Below are 23378 nucleotides of genomic sequence, written 5' to 3'. Positions count from 1 at the left end.
AGGGTAGGGGAGTATATATATGTGGGTAGGGAGGGCTATGTGTGAACTCTCTGTATTTTCTGCTCAATTCTGCTATGAACCTGAAACTGCTCTAAAAAGTAAAGTCTTTTAATGAAAAAAAACAAAACAAAACAGTAACCCAATAAAACCCACACCAAGACAGATTGTAATTAAAATATCAAAAGTTAAAGACAAGGAGATAATATTAAAAGCAGTAAGAGAAAAAAGATTTATTTTGTACAAGGGAACCTCCAGAAGATTTTTCAGCAAAAACTTTGTAAACCAAAAGGGAGTGGCACAAATATAGTCAATTGCTAAATAAAAGTAAAAACAAAACAAAAAACTCATTCTAACCAAAAACATTCTACCCCACAAAGTTATCATTCAGAAGTGAGAGAGGAAAAGCATTTTTCAGACAAGCAAAAGCTAAAGAAGTTCATCATGACTGAACCAACCTTAAGAGAAATGTTAAAGGGGTGTTAAGCAGATAAGAAAAGGTGCTGACAGTATCAAGAACACATATAAAAGAATAATTATCTCTGAGGTAAATATGTAGTCAAGGTGGTAGATTAATCATTTATAAAGCTAGTAGTAGTAAAAATAACTATGATTATAATAATTAGTTAAGTGATACACAAGATTAAAAGATGTAAATTGGATTAAAAGATGTAAATTGTGACACCAAAAATATAAAACATGGGCAAGGGAGAGTAATAATGTTGAGCTTTATCAATGGGATCAAACTTAATCAAAATTTATGGCTTGAAGCAAAAGCTGTTCTAAGAGGGAAGTTCATAGCAATAAGTACCTATTACAAGAAACAAGAAGTCTCAAATAAACAACCTAACATTACATCTCAAGAAAGTAGTAAAAGAAGATAAACAGAGCCCAAAGTCAGTTAAAAGGAAGGAACTTACAAAGATTAGTACAGAAATAAATGAAATAGAGACTAAAAAGACAATAGAAAAAGATAAATGAAACTAAGAGCTGATTGTTTGAAAAGATGAAAAAAAAAAGTTAACAACCTTTAGCTAGGTATACCAAGAAAAAAAGAGAGAACACATATAAATAAAATCAGAAATAAAAAGATGTTACAGCTGATACCACAGAAATACAAAGGATTGATTATAAGTAGTGCTGTTGTGAACATTGATACAAATGAATTTATTTATTAAACAAATAGACTCACAGACATAGAAAACAAGTTTACAGTTACCAAAGGGAAAAGGGGGAAGAGGGATAAATTAGGAGTTTGGGATTAACATATACACACCACTGTATATAAAATAGATAACCAACAAGGTCCTATATGTATAACACAGGGAACTGTATTCAATATCTTACAATAATATATAATGGAAAAGAATCTGAAAAATATATTTATATGCATATAAATATATGTATGTGTGTGTGTGTGTGTGTGTGTGTGTGTGTGTGTAAAACTGAATCACTTTGCTGTACACCTGAAGCTGATGCAATATTATAAATCAACTATATTTCAATAAAAATAATAAAAACTTAAAACTTTTAAATAGAAAAAAATATAAAATAGAACTATCTGCCAGTCCCACTTCTGGATATATATCCAAAAGAAATGACAGCAGGATATCAGAAATACATCTGCACTCCCTTGTTTATTTTTGATATATGCAGTTGTGAAGATTTTCCAAATCTAACTATGTGAAGAACATCCTAAATCTCTTAAATAAGTAAAACTCACCTAATGAACAAATTCCCACTGAGAAAACTGGCAGAAACTAGTTTAAGAATATCCAAATGGGCCAGTCGTCCCAACACATCAGCAGACTTTGGCCATTACTAATTGTTTCAATGGTATTCAGCTGAGGAATTTCTCTCTCAGAGGTGTCCAATCTATGAAAGTCAAAACAAAAACATCTAGGTAGATCAAAGCTATTACTGCTCCTTGAGTCTCTCAGGCTTTCTGCTGTATCACAGAAGATTAAATTGCTAAAAAGGATTTATTTTTACAAAAATGGTGCAGTTTTGCTTCTTTCTAATTTTCCTGTCATAGAAACTTATGTGGGACTTTTTGTCTTTTCTTTTTTTGTAAAAAAACTATGTAATTTATGAGTAACTATTAATATGATTTTCGAAGTGTAGATATCCATACTCATTTCTAGTGATGATCTCAGAATAGAGATAGAAATAAAAATGAGTTGTACACATTCCTCAAATATGATGCTTTAATGCAATATCAAATATAAACACTAGAGCATAATAGTCAAATTGGTACTTATCCACCCCTGCAGGGGACAAAATCCCCTAGCAGATAAGCAGAGGAATTTAGTCTTAACAGGGGGTGGGCATAAACTGTACATATCTTAATATGTTTTTGGAGGCATGTAATATTTTGATAATATTACATTTAGGAAAATTAAATTGCTGGACACTTTTGATGACATCCTCACTTCTAATTTAGATATTTTAAAAATATGTATATAAATGAGGAGCTTGGTTTATCCACAGAATTGTTTTTGAAGCTAGTAAAATGTATCTTAACTAATTAATTCATCATAATTTGTAACTTATTTTTTAACAGTAAATAATGAAATCTTTAAATAGATGAAACTACATAAGAGTTTCATTATATTTCCTGTCTATATTTCCTATTACTTTTCCTATCTGCACTTTATCAAAACCTTTATTATTTAGGACTTACCAATTTTCCATCTGGTACCCAATGAATTTAATGATATGACACATACATATGTATATATTAAATAGTTGTAAGCCTAATTTTACTTTATTACTATTTTCATATTCTTTAGAATATGAGCTTAAAGATATGTAATAAAATTAAGGTGAAATACTTCTCATATATTTTCCTGTTTTCACATCTTTCATTGTGACTTTTCATTATTTTTCTTCTTTTATAGTTGATGCTTTTGATAAGCAGCTTTCATTTATTGACTAGTGAACTTTCTCATTAACCAAAAAAGTGTTCTCTTGACTGTGTTACTCTCCTAAAGTAATATGCTAGAGATATTTCAGAGTTGTCTGTCTTTATTACTTACCAAAATCAAAATAATTCCTGACTCCCACAGTAGGACATGTATTAATTCTCTGTCCAAATCCTAAATGTTAGCAGGCATTTTAATTTCAAATCACCTAAAAATTGTCTTAAATTCTTGTTATGAAGGCAATATCAATAGTACCGTGAAACATAGATTAGGAAAGTTTATAAAGTTTGAGTGGAGAGCAGAGAATTGTTCTTCAATCTGAGGAAGCATTTAAAATAAGGATCAGTTTAAAGACAAACAAAAACAAGGAAGTGCTCAAATACACTGGAAAGCTTAACAGAATAGGAGTAATAGAAAAGAATATTTAATTCAACTTATCCAACTATTTTAGCTGTACCCATTAGAGGAGATCTTAAGAGGATTTTAAAACTTACTATTTTCAAGTCAGTTAATTATCCCTGCTTGATATTGGTTTAATAATGGATATACAACACAACACAACCTTATTTTAGTCATTTGTGCAGTAGAACCAATAACAGAGAATTCCAAGTTACTTCCTCTGATCCCTACTGATGAGCTGGGTATTTTAAATGACTGTACAAAGTCTACCATAATCATATTCAATTTGGGAGTTTGTCTCTTCCATTTCTTAAATTCCATTTTATGTTCTATTCAGTTCATGTTTAAAACTTCCACATCTCAGAAGCACATTTTTCAATTATCTTATATGTGCCTGAAATGATCCTAAATGTAAATATATAATAATAGCCCTTCTATAAGAAAATAGATTGCAAGATTTTTAACATCTCCAGTAACACATCTAGTTCACAGAAGAGAGTTAAAACTTGCCACCAAATACAGGGAAATATTTAGTATTATATGCATAATATTTTGCAAAGATAATTAAGTGCCTGTGATTTTTAATGAAGCTCAAAAGGCCCTTAAGAGTTAGGTTCCAATAGTGTTTCTCAGTGGAGGTACACTTAGCATTTTGGTCAGCACAAGTTTTTGTTTTGTCAGTCCATACTCTTTATGGAAGGGTGTTCAACGTTTCCTGTTTCAGAAAACAAATGTCAGTAGCATCCCCCAGTCAAAAGAGAACTGTAAATTGCCCTTGCATGTATTTGAATGTATGTTGAAGGCGAGGGAGGAATGGAGTTGTGACTCTTGATTGAAAAACTCTAGAGATAGAGGGGTCCACTTATTTTCTACTTCTCAAAATTTCAAAGACAAATACTTCTCTCTCCATCCCTCATCTCACTCATTTCCTACTAGTGAAGAAGTGTTTGGAGAAGGTACTGATTGTGTGCTACTCAGTCTCTTCTGATTTCTTTCTTTTGGAGTATCTTGTCCTCACCATGCTAACTACCCCAGTGCTCTGAGTGGTGACCCTACAGAGGTAGGCTGGGGGCCAGCAAAAGCTCTGCAGTTGCTATATCCATCTGAGACTGGGAGAACAAGGTTAACTGAGGACTGTCACCAGGATAAATGTTATTTTAATCTTCATTTCTCTGGTTGTTATTCTTCATTTGGTATCAAATTTGGAAGGACAAGAGAAGTGAATAATGAGGCCCCTCACATCACAGCAAGGCTGAATATAAGCCGGTCAGAGACTCTGTTCTCTTGGAACACCAGGTGTTCATGCCCTAGGAGAGTATGAGCTTATGCCGACTCTTTAGCTGTGCTGCAGGCACATAGGACACAGACACCAACCTTATCCCAGGACCCACAGATTTCATGGTCCTTTCCAATCTCTATGTGTCTCTTCTTTGGCTCTTAAATTCCCAAAGGCATTTATCATTTCTTGGTAACAAATGGCTGGAAATGTTAATTCTAAAAACAAATGAAGTTATTTTCTGGTAACAGTCAGTTCCTAATTATGTGAAGTGGATGTAGGTTATCTATAGTAAGAAATAATATTACTAACATATCTGAGGACAATGTAAAGTTTATAAGAAATCAAGAAAAACTTACAAGTTGCCTATGCTTTGCTACAGTTGTAGTCTAGTTTATGCTTTCCTCTCATTGTGTTCTTGAGTTTGTTTACACATGGTTCTCATAATTTGGTCATCTGGCTTCATGCTCTTTGTTCAAGCTTTTATCATCTCCAGTATGAGCAGTCTGCATTCAGACTCCCCCCACTCCATTCCACCATGTGTACTTCCCTTGAGTTATTGTCTAAAGCATAAAGCTAATAATGTCACTCCATGTTTAGAAAGTGTTCATAACTACTCATCATCCAAAATAATGTTGTACCTCTTTAGTTTCTTTATGACCTGACCCATTATCATCTGTGGAACATATTCTTTGCTTTTTTCACAACTACTATCTTTAGTTCTGCAATTTAGAATTTATATAGTCATTGGATGCCTCCCTGTTTTGCCCCATTGCACATACTATTTGGTATACATGGACAATCTGTGCTTTCTGAACTGCCTGGGAGGATATTAATCATAATACTGCTTAAACATTCTTTCTCTATGAAGCATTTCCTGGCCTTCCTAAAGTAATCTTGAACGCCCCAATGCTCTACTTCTACTACTCCTTGTTGTAGGTTCTATGCCACATTTTAATTGCATACATGAACTATGAAATTTCTGAAGTCATATCCTTTAAATCATTTTTTATGTCACAAAATTGCTAAGAGAAGGATCAAAAGACAGAGGAAGAAGATAAAACCAAGAAATTCTGCATAATCAGAATAATAAATGAGCATCTTCTTGTAGAGAGTAAATTGGGATTTTTTGAGGAAAGAAGCGTCATCTCGTGTGCTTCACATTTTCCCATTTATTCACTTCATTCCACTTCATTCATTCATTCATTCATTCAGTACACTGTTCCAGTCACAGAAGAAGAAATGTTGACAGAAATAGAAGTATGTTAGTATTCTTTGTAGAGAGAATTATTGTTATGCATAGAATGATTTAACTGTGATCATGACCAGGACTTATAATTGAACAGTATTGAATTTATTTCTTGTGTTGTATTTTAGAAATGATTTAGGAATACATCCCAAAAACAATATAAAGCAGCTCTTGAGATCGTGGCAAAGATGCATTGAACATTCAAGGACCACAGAATTTTAAAAGTTATTAGTACATTCTGAGAATGAGGGATGTAAAAATTAGGGTAAAGCACAGTTTATGATTACAAAATTACTTTGCAGTCTAGGTAAACTGGTAAAGAAAAAATTTTTAAGCTTAAAAAGAGATCAAAATGAATGAAGTAGGTATATGGAGTGCTTTGTGGCCCTATGCTTGTCTTTATAAGCTCTTGCATAATCAAGCTTCTGTTTCAGAAAGACAGATGTACCGGTAATGGGAAGAATAGGGATCAGAAACACAAGGCTGAAGAACTGGAGGCTCATGTCACTGCTTGAACGTAACCAAAGTTTTCTTGATCTGTATGGGAATAAATGTCGAGCCAAGCTTTGAAGTCCTGTTTATGCATCAGAAAATTTTGAAACCCATGTGGTATTTTCATCTCTTCTTTGATTGATATTTTTCGAAAGGAAAAAGCATAGAATAGTGTAGTAGATGATATTACAAGTAAGACTGGATTCCATAGATTCTGATATCAAAAAAGCAGGCTCCTAGGAAAATATGGATTGTGTATAATGGTGATTGGAAACATATATCTGAGGAGAAAAGTGAAACATACCCAGACCAAAAAATACTTTAATGTACGCCATGGAAGAAATACAATAATTTCTAGTAGTAAAAAAACAAAGAAGTGGCGCCAGGAATATTACTTGTGAGTAATAAAAAGGGAGTGCAAATTTTAAAATGAGGTAAATAGAATTTTATAGGTGTCACTCAAATCTAGGGTAATGGTATTTTTGACTAGAAAAGAAAAATGAAGAATATCTAGTTCAAAGAAACGAATCTATTTTTGAGTCACATGCTTGAACGTGACATGTTTAAGCATATAGATGTGATTTCACAAAAGTTTCTGTGGAAAGCATATAGATGTGATTTCACAAAAGTTTCTCTCTTTTTTTTTAATGTTAGTAATAGAAGCAAAGACTTATTTGACTTGTGGTTCAAATTGTGATTTGATTAATCTGATATTTTGCCACAATCCAAGATTAAATAGTGACTCTATTCTGCTGATGGTAATGTGTTAATTATACCATACTTTGAAAATATGCTAGAAGCCAGTTATATTGGTAAGAAATATATTATGAATCTCAAAAAAATCAGTTTTACTTTTGTACTACAGTTTGCAAGGTGGTGAGTAAGAATAAGATGTCATTCGAAAATTTGGACACAAAGAAAATAAATGTATGGGTTTAATAAAAACAAAAATTATTCAGGAAAAGGATATGTACAAATAGTTTGAAATCTATGAAAAAGAAAATATATTCATAGGATTATTTAAAATAAAAATGTAAATTAGTAGTTATAATATAACTTGGAAATCTTCTCTACTGGTCTATTACACTATATAAAGGAATGTCCTAATATATTTATGAAGATTTTGAAAAAGTCATCTGTAGGAATATACATTGTGTACATACATATATGCTAAAGAGTAAACCTTGTTTAATTGAATATCTCCTTTCTTATTGGAAAAGCCACTTATTTTATCTTTTTTTTTTTTAACTCTCTGCCTCTTTAGATATGATTTAAATAATGTATCATAAGCAGTCTTTCTCAGAGTTTATGAATGTAAGCTCTGGTGTGTGACTACTTTGAAAATTATCCCAGGTTTTATTTTTCTCTCCTGATATTTTAAGACAACTTCAATAAAGACTTAAATTAAAAAATCTAAAAGAAAACAGAAAAGAAAATTAGTAACATTAACTATGTATACCTAAGGAGATTGAAAAAACTCATAGACAAGAGAAAATTAAAATGAAATCAAAGAGAAATGACAAGAAACATAAATGCATTATAGATCCTCAAATGAAGAGTGAGTTGAGGGATATATGAGTAAAATAAGATAAGGAAACTAGAGAAAACTTTTAAAAATATATAAAAAGCAAAAAGTGTAATATGAAGAAATGAAAAGCAAATGCATATGGAGAGGAAAGAACATAAAACAGAACATTTGATAATGCTTTTTCCTAATTTTCCTGACTTTCTGCTTATTTTCCTTCAGTACAATCCTATTAACTTTTCTTTCACTGGAAGAAACCATTACCATCAACTGGAGTTATCTATTTAATCTATGTCTGATACATTTTTCTTATGGAGAAGTATATGTACATTTTAAAAAATATTATCAGTTTAAAACTTTACGTAAATAATAACAAATTAAATGCATTGTCCTTCAATGTCTTTTTTTCACTCAACATTGAAATTCATAGTATATCTTCTCTGATACATAAAAATGCAATCTTTTAAATATAGTACAATCATTTTAACTGTCATATAAGTATTTAATCATATCAATATTTATATTTAGTTTTATATTCTAAGATTGTTTCTGACATTAACACATATACATACATGTTTCCTGTGTGCATATAAAAATGTCTTCCTAGAAGCAGAACGGCTGATTGCAAGGTCCAGTTTATGCTAGTATTTCTAGAGAATTGCTATGAGAAATTTCATTTTTGCCTCTCTGGTTGGATGTGCAATAATAACTTTTTGTTTTAATCTGCATTATTTTTACTATTAGTCAAGTAAAACATATTTTCATATATGTATTGGCCCCAAATAGATCCTCTTCAATGAAATACTTGTTTGCTCTCTTGTTTTTCTTGACTTCTAGAGGCTATCTCCATATTCTGAATCTTACTACCGTTTTCTCTGTTTTTATGAATACAAGTATCTTCTGCTTTACTATTTGTCTTTTGATTGTGTTTATACAACTTTTAAAATTTTTGGTCTTAAGTATGTTTCATAATTTGGCATGTAGGCAGACTCATCAATGATTTTTCAACATGCTAAGAAATCATTTTATCATATTCTGAGAATATTCTACTATATAATCACATAACAGATTAAAATTTATTTTTAATATATTTGATATTTAATACAAATGTATATTACATATGTGTGTGTTGTGAGGTGACTTAACTGGCTCAGGGTCATACTGAATAATATCTCTGATAATATATCTTTGAATAATTTCTTTTTCCTAATGTTTTTACTGCTGCTTTTATCATATATCAATTTCCTGGAAATGTTTATTTCTATTTCTAGACATTCAGTTCTGTTCCATTCCATTTATCTATATGTCTAATTCTGTACCAGTGACCATGATATTTTAATTCATATAGTTTTATAAACACTGTAACATATGGTAGGGATAGTTTGCCTGCCTTTCTCTTCCTTTTTGGTTTTTTTTTTTTTTTTTTGAAGAACTCTTCTTCTGCACTCTCATAGTAATTTAGAATAATTTCTTGATTTCTGTGGAAAAATATTGATGACTTTAAATTACAATGATTTTACAATAGTTGTAACAATCTATTACATTTCTAGTATTATACTTTCTTATCTGCATGGATCTAGTACTCTCTCAACATTTAGGTTATCTTTTATATGTATAGACAATATTTTTTAGTATTTGTCAGATTCCTGCACATTTTTTCAGTTTATTCCAAGAAATTCTAGAAGGTTTGGTTTCTATTATAAATGGTATCCTTTAAAAAATCACATTTTCCATGGATTATTTAAATGAATGATACTAATTTTTGTGTACTGAACTTCTATTCAACAATCTCACTTAACATTTTAATATCACAGATAGATTCTGTTAGATTTCTTGAGAGGGCAGTATGTGAGACAATTTGTCTCCTTAGCAAATTATATCCTTTATGAATAAGACAACTTTGATTTTTCTTCTCAATATATATGTCTATTTTTCCTTTTGTTGACACCTTGCATTGTCCGTAGCATCCAAGTTGTTAAACAATAGTGATGTGAGGGGTTTTTTGGTTTGTTTCTGATATTATTGAAAATATCTTTAAAGCTTCACTTTAAGTGATACATTTGCAAGAGTTTTTAGCAGGTAATTTATGAGGTTAAGAAATTTCTCTTCTAGTTTTATTTTGCCAAAGGACTTGCTTTTTAAATCATGAATAAACGTTGATTGTTTTAGAATTGTTCTTTTACAAATATTAAGATAAGCATTGGAATTTTTGTCCCTCAGTCTGTGTCTCTGATAGACAATATTTCTACATCTTTTTATATATAAAAATACATTTGTTGTGAGGGATTGGCCCATGTGATTATGAAGACTGAGATGTCCCAACATATGTTGTTTGCAAGCTTGAGACCCAGGAAATCTGGTGTATACCAATCCAAGTCCAAAGGCCTGAAAACCAATGGATCTCATGGTATAAGAGAAGGATAAGATCAATGTTCCAGCTCAAGCAGGAAAGCAGGAAGCAAAATGAGTGAATTTTTCTTCCTCTACTTCTTTGTTCTATTTAGGCCCTTAATAGATTGGATGATACCCACCACATTGGGAAAAGCAATCTACTTTATTGAGTCCACTGATTCAAATGCTGACTCATCTGGAAACACTTTTACCCACACACACCCAGAAATAAGGTTTAATCTATGTATCCCTCAGCCCAGTCAAGCTGACACATAAAACAACCATCATGCTTACATAAAAGAAAAAATAAACAGTCAATATTTTCATTTTACGTGGTTCAATCTAATAAATGTGAATGCTTCAGATTTTGTAGTTCAACATCCTATTTAGAAAACAAAGTACACCAATACTATAATTTAGAGAGTACTTTGGCTAAAATGTATTGCTTTATTTATATTTTTTCCATCATCATAGTATACATGAATACGGGTGTATGAGTTTATGGAGTTTGTGTGTTTGGATCAAAGACTTGCTAAGAGTAAGGAAGACTGAACTAAAAACAACTAGAATGTGAAGACTTAATCTTTATTTTATTTTTTACTGGAGGAAAGACAGTGATATAGCAAATGTGGAATGTGGTGTTATTTGAAATGAAATCATTCCAAATCCTAGGCACATGTTATTTTATTATTAAATAGTTAGCTATATGTCAGACTCATTGGAGGCACAATACACTATTGGAAGTAGGGAAAATAATTCTCTACTAAAGGAAATAAATTCATTGTCAGTCATTCTGAAAGGGTTTAATTGTTCGGCAAGAAATATAGGGCTTAGAAGATGAACTGTACATATGGAGCCATTTAATCTTGGAAATTTCTGATGGTGTAGATGAGTTAGAACCAATCTAAAGAAGATTATTCATACGGTCTTAGATATTACCAAACTTTCCCCAAAGTGTCATTATTACTTATATTTGGGCTCATCTGTATTGCAAGAAATTAGCTAAGCTATGAAGAGGCTATTCTGTATTCTACAGTAGCACATGTAAAAGAAAAATTTTTAAATGTCTTTGGGAATTATAAGAGTGGCTATTTCTAGTGACTAGTCAAATGGGCCAAACTAATTTGATTACAAAATGATAAGATCTAAAACAAATGTGACAAAATGTTAACATTTGCTAATTCAAAGTGATAGTTAAAAGTGGTACTTGTTATATTACTGTCTGTACTTTTTTGTATGTATGAACATTTTCATTATTAAAAAGAAGTGTAAACTTGTTTTATAGTACAGTTATAAAACCTTCAGTATGGTACATACCACTTTGTACTAAAATTATTTACATGGTTTCATGTCTGTGACTTCCAGCATGCAGCAGAAATCATGACTTATTCATCTTTGTATTCACATCTTTAATAAATTATGAAATTATGAATAATGATTGCATAATAAGTAAATGAGTTAATGAATAAGAGAAGCAAATGCAAAGCAGAATGTGTATGACACGCTTGTTGGACTACAGTAGATATATAGGTGAAGTGTTTTGGTTGAGATATAGGGAAACTATCAATCAGCAGAAATAAATATAAATAATGAAGTTTCCTGATAGTTTCTTAGATCTGGGATATGGATGAATTATGTGCAAAAAAATAACTTATATGTAGCAGTGATGTTTATTTTTTTAATTCTATTTTATTGAGTTATAGTCAGTTTACAATGTTGTGTCAATTTCCAATGTAGAACACAATTTGTCAGTTATACAGGAACATACATATGTTCATTGTTGCATACTTTGTGACCGTGAGCTACCACAAGATCTTGTATACATTTCCCTGTGCTATACAGTATAATCTTATTTATCTATTCTATATATACCTGTCAGTATCTACAAATTTCTAATTCCCGGTCTGTCCCTTCCCACACCCCTCCCCTCTGGCAATCACAAGTTTGTATTCTGTGTCTGAGTCTGTTTCTTTTTTGTATCTATGTTCATTTGTCTTTTTCTTTTCTTTCTTTCTTTTTTCTTTTTTTTAGATTCCACATATGAGTGATCTCATATGGTATTTTTCTTTCTCTTTCTGGCTTATTTCACTTAGAATGACATTCTCCAGGGTTATCCATGTTGCCACAAATGGCGTTAATGTGTCGTTTTTATGGCTGAATAGTATTCCATTGTATAAATATACCACATCTTCTTTATCCAGTCATCTATCGATGGACAGATGTGGCAGTGACGTTTAAGATGAAGGTGAATTATAAAGGAAATTCTTTTTTTCCCCAAGGGATGCAATGGAAAACAATTTGAACAATCAAGATGTGGAGAGTTGAAAGTCTAGAATAGTTATATAGGCAGGAAAAAAAGGAAAGAAATATATATAAATGCTTCCCAAACATTAACTCAGAATAACACCACAACATTGCTACTATGATAGGCTTCATTTTAAAGAGGAAGAAACTGAAGCACAGAGAATTTAAGTAATTTGCTCAGGGTTTTGTAGTCAGGCCTCAATGTTTTTCTTCAAGGATTGAACAGTATATTAAACTTGGTTAAAGAGCAGATTGGTAAAGTAAAAGATCACATTATTGAAAGTTACCAGATTGCTACCCAAAGAGATAAGTTGGAAAAAAACAAATAAAATTTAAAGAACAGAGGATAGATCCATTAACTCAGCATGTGAGTAACATAGGTTCAAAAATTAATGACAAAATAAGATGATAGAAGTATACTGTTTGAAGCAACAAAGATTGAGATTTTCCTAGAGCTGGAGAAAGCCATGGGTCATCAGGTTAAAATCTCACTAAATGCCAAGTAGGATTGAAATAAAAATTTAAAATATATCATGGTGTTTTAGAAATAGTAAAAGAAAAAACAAAAACATAAACCAAGAAAGAACTCAGATTCTTGGGGAAAAAAATAGTGAAATTGATGTTGATTTATCATCAGCAACACTGACTATCAGAGAAAGAGGAATTATCTTAACCATGGTGCTGCTTTTAAAAAGTAGCTTTGAGTTTATAATTTTCTACCTAGCCTTACTGAGAGAAAGTGGAAAATATCTGTCACAATGCAAATAGAAAAGATGTGGAATCTCCCCTATGACTCTACAAACTCATTTAAGCAACACAACATTACTGGCATTGTCCTAATTATTAGGAAAAAGTATCTAAGACATATCCACTGCCACTTAAGAAGTTAGGTTTAATGGGATATTGACATGTTAAAAAGTAATTTTAATGCATTGTCTGATAAATATTCATCACTGTCAGAAAAGTGGGAACATGGAGCCCAGCCTCTATTTAGAGCTCTAGTCACCTTAGCTGAGAATGGAACACAAGGCTGGGCATCAAACTGCACACTGTGGAGATGGCTAATTCAGAAGTCTGTCCAAGGGTGAAACAAAAGTAAGAAAAACTATCTGTGAGACTTTGGAAAGAGGCAGGAATCTAAGTATAAGAAAGTAAACTGGCATATGGAGATATTTGAAGATGTGATTTAAAGCATAACCTAGGAAGAATAGCCTGAAAAGTTCTCTTGAGTCTAAAAGCATATTTGTATTTTTGCTTTGGTTTTGTTTGGTTTGATATGAGTTCTTGTGTGGACTCAGAAGTGATTTTTTAAAATATGTCTATTAAGAAATCAGTAAAAAAAAACTTACTCTGCATAGGACGTCTGCAATCATGTTCATGGCAAGCAATAAAAAGGAACTAGCATTCAAAACATTTTGAGTTTATTTGTAAGACCAAGGTAGAAGAAAGAACACGCAGAGACTTGGAGACATGATAATGCATGATGTCTTTGGCTGTGCAAAATGTTGATAAAGCTAAAGTTTAGCCTATGGGAATATAAATGATTTGGGAGAAATAAATGATGAGCAAATTTTGGATTTGAGGTAACCATAGAACATCCAGGAAAAGCATAATTCATAGAGGCTTGAAATGCAAATCTGAAACTCAGGAAGGAGACTTTTGCCCTTGGGAAGGCATTAGTATGTAAGGAGCTGAATTAAATGAGGTCATTATGTATATATACATATACATAAATACGTGCATATGGATATACAGAGAAGGAGAAAAAAGAAAGCAGCATCCATACCAAATGAGCACTAGATATGTATGACAGTGATATCTCATAGCAGTACTATGATGTAAGTATTAATGTAGTATTTTAATATATGAGGAAACTGAGTATCAAAGAAGTTATGCTTTTCCTAAGATTATATATACTGTTTGAAACAAGAGATTGAAATCAACACTTCATGGCTTGAATGCTATTCCTGGTCTCCAACTACACAATGCTATTTATAAGACTTTTGAAAAGCAAAATATGAAAATAAAGGAAGAGGAGAAGTCTGAGAAGCAACCATTAGAGATGTTTCTCTACAGGCCTATTAGCACATTGACAATCCAACTTCCATTTCCTCTGATTTGTTACCCTCATTCCAGCAAAACTAGCTTAGATATCATCATCTACCATTTCAGTCATCCTCTTCCAAATACCCTGACCTTCTTTGCTTTTCTCCTTTTTATTAAAACTACCTGGTAAAACTGTGATCTTTCATGAATGTGCCTATCTTTCTTCAACACCACCAAATTTGATGTTTTGAAATATCACTATTAAGTCATGCCCAGAATCATAACTTGGGTTTCTCAACACACTGCAGAAAAATCCTAGTAGTTTTCTTCAGGCACATTTCCCACCTTTTTTTCTGAATAATTATATCAGATCTTGCAAACTTATGATTACCATTTGTGTACAGACACAGACACACACACACACACACACACTCACTCACATTCCTACTTTTAGAAAATAACCCTTTCTACTACCTTCAAGAAAACAGAAACTGTCCAAGGGTATCTCCCTCAGTGTCACACTACCATGTGTATAGTGTTACAGGGACACATGACCATCTTCTCCTTTACATGGTTACACTGGAAATGATACCTTTCTCTTGGCCCACTTTTTATATTTCCAGAACACAGGGAAAGACAAGCCAAAATCAAACCAGAAGATTGTTAAATAAATTATGTTTTCTCCTTCTTTCTTGGAAAATATAACTTTACATTTACTTTACAACCAGGGAATCAGATTTGAATTTAAATTTCTTCCACTCCTCATAATCCCTTCTAGGAACTTGACAACACCAGGAAAGTTGCCTTAAAGCCCTCAGCTGCTTTTAAAGCTGGCCTGCCTACTTTCTCTTTTCACTCCTTTTGCTTACTAATTTTCATCTATTTCTTACCTGATGATCACGTATGTGGAGAAACATCTTCACATTCAAGATGTTTTTTTTTAATATGCCTACAAGGACCTGTCTCTTGGCTGTACCATGTCTCTTGGGATGTACATGGTGGGCATACTGGCAGTTATATTTCTTACAGGGTGGAAGAATATGAAGAGACCCAAGCAGCCATGGAGGTAGCTTATCATACATGTTTTCAGGGCATTGCAGTATCGTGGGAGCTAGAAGGGCTGGCATGGATTCCAGATGGATATGTCCCCTTTGTCCCAAGAAGTCCTCACTCTGTACTGTCAAGTATGGTCAAAGGAGGGTCATAGAGAAGCTTTCTAAACACCAGCTCCAGAAAAGAGTGTGGGGAGTCTCCTACTTGGATTCAATTTAAGTTTGCCAGAAAAATGCAGCATGTCTAGTTAAATTTGAATTTCAGGCAAATGACAAACACAATTTTAGTATTAAGTATGACCCAACTATTATATTGGACATACTTATAGTAAAAATATTCATTGCTTATCTGAAATTCAGTTTAATTGGAAATTGTATATTTTTATTTGCTAAATCTGGAAATCCTAGTCTAAGGGACAGAATGTCTTCATCCATCTAATGACCTTACTTCTTCTTAGGGCCTGTATTACATTATATGCTGTCTTCTAGGAAACTTTTATTGATTATTGTTGTCTCTCCTTTATCTTCACCCTTCTATTCTGTAAGCACTTTCCTATCATTTAAAAGTTCCCCTAAGAACCTACAATTTGTATTATTTAAAATATTTTTAAAGGCACAATTTAAAAGGTCCCAAATTCCACTGTGTTTTTAACATCATCATCTTAACCCATTCTCTCCATTACTGTCAAATTTTTCAAGATGTATTTATGCTGCTTACATTTCTTCTACCAACTAATTCCATTCTGTTATCCTCTTGTATCACTGCACAGCATTTTCCACGTTCTGTCAATGCCATTAAATCCAATGAATATTTTTTAGTCTTCTGATTTCACTATGCGCCGTATCTTCATTCTTTAATTATATTTTCTTTAGTTTCCACAACACTACACACCTCAGGTATTATTCTTACTTAATTGTCCTCTGCTCAGTCTTTATTAGCTCATCATTATTTACCTCATGTTTAAATGTTTAAGTTCTTGAAGATATCTTGAATTTATTTCTCTTAATGCTTTTCACATTTTCCCTAGAAAACACATATGTACATATAGTGATTTCCAAAAAGAATATATCCAATCCAAATTGTCTTTTAAACTTGGGACAAGTTTATTACATTGGTTTCTTGACATCTCTGTTTGAATGTATCAAAAACAACTATTTTAAGACATCAGAACTCCGATCTCTGAGCCTTGATTCTTTAATCATTTTTTGATCTTTCAGAAAATTGAATAAACTACACCATCAATATGCTCACAACAAAAGCAGTAATCACTGATATCAAGTAGAGTATTGGTTAAGGCTCATAATTAAGTGCATGAACATTTGAAAAAGCAAAATTTTCAAATTAGGTACTTTCACCTAGTTTTCCTGACAATTTTAACCACTACCAATTCTACTTTCTTTACTTTTTACGTGACTGATAATTTCCATTCTCACTTTGTCTCCAACCCTAAAACTGTCCAATATGCATCGATTTTCTTACCTACTAAATGCATAGTGTCTTAATCTAGGATCACTTGGTTATAAGAAACTAGGATTGGTTACTTGTAAATATTGGTTTGATTATAAGTAACAAATGTCCTCAAAACTACCATAATTATTAAGGAGGATTTGAGCAGCTTACTGAGGTCAAAAGTGTCAATATGATTCTGAAATATTTCCCACTGGACCAAAACCCTAAAAAGTAAAGCTACCAGGAGTCAAGGCTCTTGTATTTTCTTGGTATTTGTCCCTATAAATGGTCTTTTTTTTTCTGGCAGGGTAAGGAGATGGCACATAGTAAAATATGTCTGCTTGGCATTATATCCATATGCTCAACAGGGTCTGAATGCAGAAACTGTGTGGTCTTTTCCTAGGAAAGTAAGTATCAATAGTATGACTTGGGACAAGTGAACACCTGTAGTTTTATCAGCAATGGCCAGAAGGTGGTATCAAGGATTTCCTTGAGAAAAGTTTTCAGAGCAGACTGAGAAAGGCATAACCATGTTCTCTACGAAGAATATATGGGAGTGGGAAGGAAATCATAAGCAAAGGAAATGATTATCATCTCTCCTACTGTGGGTGGAAGTATATTATAATTACTGTGATTTTGATTCCTTATCAGAATCTAAAAGCGTATCAGGAGAAAAGCCATTGGCACTATTCATCAGTGAGTTTATTTCATACTATCATTCATAACCTATAGATTCTTACTATAGAGAAGAAAGACAATTATACAAACTAAAGATAGTGTTGTAGAAGCTACTTTTCATTTACAATCTGTAATTCCACTATCTGCTAATGAACATTCGTTGAGAGTGATAAGTAAACTTAATGAGTGTCTGATATAATGTAGACTGTGTCATATTTGAGAATGGCCAAACTATGTTATATATTTCTATATAATGTTAATCCAAAACAAAGACTGATTAATTAATTTTTGAATCTTTACTTACACTTTAGATTAACTGACTTCAGAAGTCAAGATAAACATATAAACTGTGGGGAGAAAACCTAACATTCCAGATTTAAAATAAGATAATTATAAATTTGAAAGATGTTAAGTGTTAATATAATTTAAATAATTAAATTAAATAATATAATTAAATTAGAATATCTTTAGTAGAGTGACTCACAATTAAAAGCTTGTTAGTTCTATTATCTGGATCTCAGTTTAGGTTTCCTATGATCTTTCACTATGTTATTCAGGAAAAAAAATGTTGCTTAGAAATACTTCATATTCACTGCAAAGCAGCACATAGCACAAATTAAAATTTCTTAATAAAATACTACCTAGGTAAAATTATATGTGTACATCTTATTTCTATGAATGGTATGTGTGCCTCTGTGTATGTGTGTGTTCAGCTTGGACAAGGACAATGTCTGGAGAATTAAATAGCTATAGTGTTCTCTCTTTTATATATAAGTAATACATCATTTGCACATAAATGATCCAGATGATTCTTATTAATGAGGCCAGAATTACTTATATTTCAGAAAGATAATCAGTTAGTATAGTATGTATTCAATTGTGTTTATCATGAATAATCAATAGTTCATCACCTTTAATCATATCTAATTTCAGGTACTTTAAATAAGTATAACACCTTCACTTAAACTGAATGATGTTTGAATATATTTTACTTATTGTATGAAAAGGAAATCTGTGAAATGACAAGTAGAAGTTACTGATCATAAACAGTATATATATATATATATAGATAGATAGATAGATAGATAGATAGATATAATCAGACTTACAACCATAATGAAGATAATGATAGCTAGTTTTACAGAGCATTAATATGTACCTTATATATAAGAATTCTTCTAACCTTTGTAGCTATATATTACCTCCATTTTATAGAAATAGAAACTGAGAGACAAAAGCATTAAGTAATGTGTCAAAGAACAGAATTGGCAAAACCAAGGTTCTAATCTAGGCAATCTGTACTCAAGTTTTTATTACTCTCAGAAAAACAGTAAAGGATCTTTCACGCATTTGGGCTGCTGAATATGAGCTCTTTTATTTATCAGTTCTTCTCTAGTCATCACTGAGAACTCATTATTTTGTGTCACTCCTTTGAAACAGCAAGTGAATCAGTGAAGATACCCAGTGATTCTAACCCTCTTCCACACATTTCGCTGAGGTTGCGTGTCCTGCAAATTTCATCTCTTCATTTCATAAGTGTCCCGGAGGTCCTTTCAGTCTCCTTCAGTACCACTATTGCTCCCCTGCTGTTGCTTTTCTCTGTTGTCCAGGATCCAAAGCTACTGCTGCTGCACTGTTACCTTTGTCTCATCTATATCTGTTCCCGTAACTACTGATTTTATCGTAGAAGTTCCAAGAATCCCTCTCATTCTCCTCACCCTCAATTCCTCAGTTGCCAGTTCTGTGTCATTGAGAGAGGAGTTGCTATCCAGAAATGTAATACTCAATTCATGTGTGTCTCCTCAAAGCAATTTCACTTCATTAGTTTTCTCTCAATCTTGTAAACCTTTACTGTTCTTTCTATTACAACAATTTTGTAAAATTGTAAATATCCTCTTCAAACTTATTCTGGCAACATTTACTTGAAACCATCAGTGTTGTATAGAAAAGCACTTCCACATGTTCAAATAAACCAAATTTCCAGGCAGCCTAACTTTCTGATTCCTCCTCTGACCACTAACAGATCTGGGCCTGCTTCTGTCTCTCTATGTTTTGAATTTATAACTCTTAGATCTTCTCAGTATTGCAGACTTTATTTCTCATTATTCTTAGGAGACAAGAGTGTTCTTTTGTAAATCAAATGTAAGAAGAAAGAAATTAGCATATACTGCTTATTATTAAGTGCCCATTTCTTCCCAGGTGCTTTATGTACATATATGCCATTTCATTTTCATAATAATACTATAAAAGAGGTATTATCATACCAGTTTACAGAGAAGCCTAGAAAATTAAATATCATGCTCATTCTTAACTGCACCTACATAGAAGCACAAACCATTTTTGCCTGAGTCCAAAGAATGCTTGCCTTCTTTTGTTTCCTACTCATAGTAAACATATAGGGACTTACACACTTACATAGAATTGTAGTTTTAATTCCATGCAGAAAATTCCCAGTAGAAACTAAGAGACCAATATATTCAAGCAGGGGAATTAGCATAATCCACACTTCAGAAGCAAATGAGAACACATTTCAGAGGCTCACCAAAAGAGTATTTTGACCCAGCTTTCTTGATCTGTGCTAAGAGTGAGTTGCAAAATCAGCTTTTGTGTCCTGTATCCCTTTATTCTCTACTCCCAATGCCCAGTTACATATATTTCTAATTACAACCAAAACTTTTCACTTCCTGTAGTTTAGTGAGTCTACTGGAACTTCGGGAGAAAAAATGATAAAGCATATGGAAATAATTTATAGGGTGTGTTCTCAAATTTGAGTAATGTAAGACACTAGGAGGAAAATACCAGAAGACACCAAAAAACAAAGATTTAGTTATTTTTCTTCCTTACTCATACCTCACATATATATGAAATTATTATTTTATGTTAGATGACAGATGATTATTTTTAATGTTTAAATGCATATAGGAATATGCATACAAAGGGAAAGGAACATATTACAATGTTAAAAATATAGTGTTTTGGTCACATTTATATCTTAGATCCTACACCTTTATGTGCTTTCCAAAGTATCTCTACATCAACAGTCATTAAGATATACACACACACATATACATGTGTATATATGTATATATGTATGTATATACATATACACAAATATATATTCATAGCCATATCATATTTATATCCATCTCATTTGACCAAATGAAGTAGTATCCAGCTTCCCTGCCAACTTCAGTTTTCTCTAAATTCTTGTTTCTTCTTCACAAACCCAGAATGACCATTTTTTCTAGTTTCATTGAGATAGAATTGACATAATACTGTTTTAGTTTAAGGTGTACAGTATAATGATTGGATATGTGTATATATTATAAAATGATTACTGTAATAAGTTTAGTTAACATCCATCACCACACATAGTTATTTTTTTTCTTATGAAGAAAACTTTTAAGATCTACTCTTTTAGCAACTTTCAAATCTACAATATAGTATTGTTAACTGTAGTCTCTGTGCTGTACATTATGAGACCATTTTATTTATTTATTTTTAGCTGCTATTCTTTTTTATTTATACGTGTTTTTATTGAAGTATAGTCAGTTTATAATGTGTCAGTTTCTGATGTACAACATAATGCTTCAGTCATACATGAACATACATATATTCATTTTCATATTCTTTTCACCATAAGTTTCTACAAGATATTGAATGTAGTTCCCTGTGCTATACAGTATGTACTTGTGGTGTATCTATTTTATATATTAGTTATTATCTGCAAATCTTGAACTCCCAATTTATCCCTTCCCACTCCCTTCCCGTCCTGGTAACCATAGTTTGTTTTCTATGTCTGTAAGTCTATTTCTGCTTTGTAAATAAGTTTGCCTTTTTTTTTTTTTTTAGATTCCAATTATAGGTGATATCATATAGTATTTTTCTTTCTCTTTCTGACTTACTTCACTTAGAGTGACAATCTCCAGGTCCATCCATTATATGACCATTTTAAAATTAAAATATAATCATGTTATGATCTGTATTAAAATAATCTCATAAATTCCTTGTCATGAGTCCAAACTCTTTAACACAGCTATAAGACACAAGCTCCTCTGACCATGTATCTGTTCATACTCAGCCATGTAGAAAAGCCACTAAATAAAGGTACCTGAGTACACCTGGCCCTTAGCTAATTCCCATGGTTTTGTTCATCTCATTTCTCACTTTATTCAAGTCTCTGCTCAATGCCATCTCCAATGGAGGTCCCTCGATTTCTTATTGCTCTTTAATCAATAGTAGTTTATAATATATAATAGTGAATTTCACTAATTTTTCTAATGACATTTGATGTAATTTTTTACTTTAAATAAATGTTGTAGATATAATTGAATTGTTGATAAATTTTATAAATTCTACAAAGTATCAAATAAAAAGAACAACCTCAGGCACAATCGTTAGTGAAACAATAATAACATCAAGTGACATGAATTATTTCCAGGTATAAATAGCACGGCCATAATCCATAATATGAAACCAAAGAGGTGAAAACATTCCAAGGAATATGCTACTCCCTCCTGTAAACATTTGCTTTTTTATTAATAACTTATATAATGTTCTTATGGGAAATAATTGGAAAAGTTTTTTATTATTTATTACTAAATAAGTTGTTCCTTAGTGAATTACCTTAAAAACTTAACTCATATGTTAAATTGCAATTTATGATGTGAGTAAAATTTAAATAATGCAGACTTTGTTTCCTTTATACCATAATCCATTAGGGTCATGAGGATTCTCAGAAGGCAAACTTTCACTTAGGTATAGAGTTATGCAGAGAACTACAATTGTTAAAATAGCCAGTATATAGAATGCACACTGTTGACACAAGATCGTAAACTATCTTTTGTTGTTTTTATTTTTAAAAAAGCAAGGTGATATTTCTAATATACATGTAAGTATATTGAGGCTATTGTAATGCATCCCAAAAGAATAATGCTGTTGCAGTAGAATTAACTATTAGTTGGACTGAAACAAATAATTTTCCTTGCCTCACATGCAAGTCAATGGACAGATCTACAATTTTGTAGTATTTTATTTGAATGAAATGATCTATAATCACCAGATCTAGATATGCAAAGACAAATAGCATTTTATGAAGCTATTTTATTCTTTGCTCTTTTCCCCAAAAGAAAGCCTATGAATAATGTGAACACTATGTCATTTGAAAATTTAATAATTATACTTCTATTTACATTAATATTTATACTTCTATTTATATTTTATTTTAAAATACTTCTAATGAAAATTAGCCTGTTTCCCTTGTAAAAAAGTCTTTTATTAATTTAAAAGTTATCTCATAGATTGTGAAATGAATAAACACATACACATGAGGCAATTGGACATACACATGCCATTTACATTTTCTATAATAGCAATCAAAGTTCCTAAGAAGCAAATATTATGTATACACAGAAGAAACATTTAGAGTTCTTAGTTGGGAAGTTTCAAATTCAAATGCTAGATAAGTAAGTTAAAAATAATACAGTGACAATTGGATTTCATAATATTGACTCACAATTGTTATTTCCTTTATAAAAACAGAGAAATAATTATTCCTGGAATTTGGTCATCCTCCATAATAAAAGTAGTCAACTA

The sequence above is a fragment of the Camelus ferus genome, chromosome 1 (assembly GCF_009834535.1).
Source record: "Camelus ferus isolate YT-003-E chromosome 1, BCGSAC_Cfer_1.0, whole genome shotgun sequence".
In the NCBI taxonomy this organism is placed as follows: domain Eukaryota; kingdom Metazoa; phylum Chordata; class Mammalia; order Artiodactyla; family Camelidae; genus Camelus; species Camelus ferus.
The sequence above is the reverse complement of the archived record's forward strand: the minus strand, read 5'-3'. Positions refer to the sequence as shown.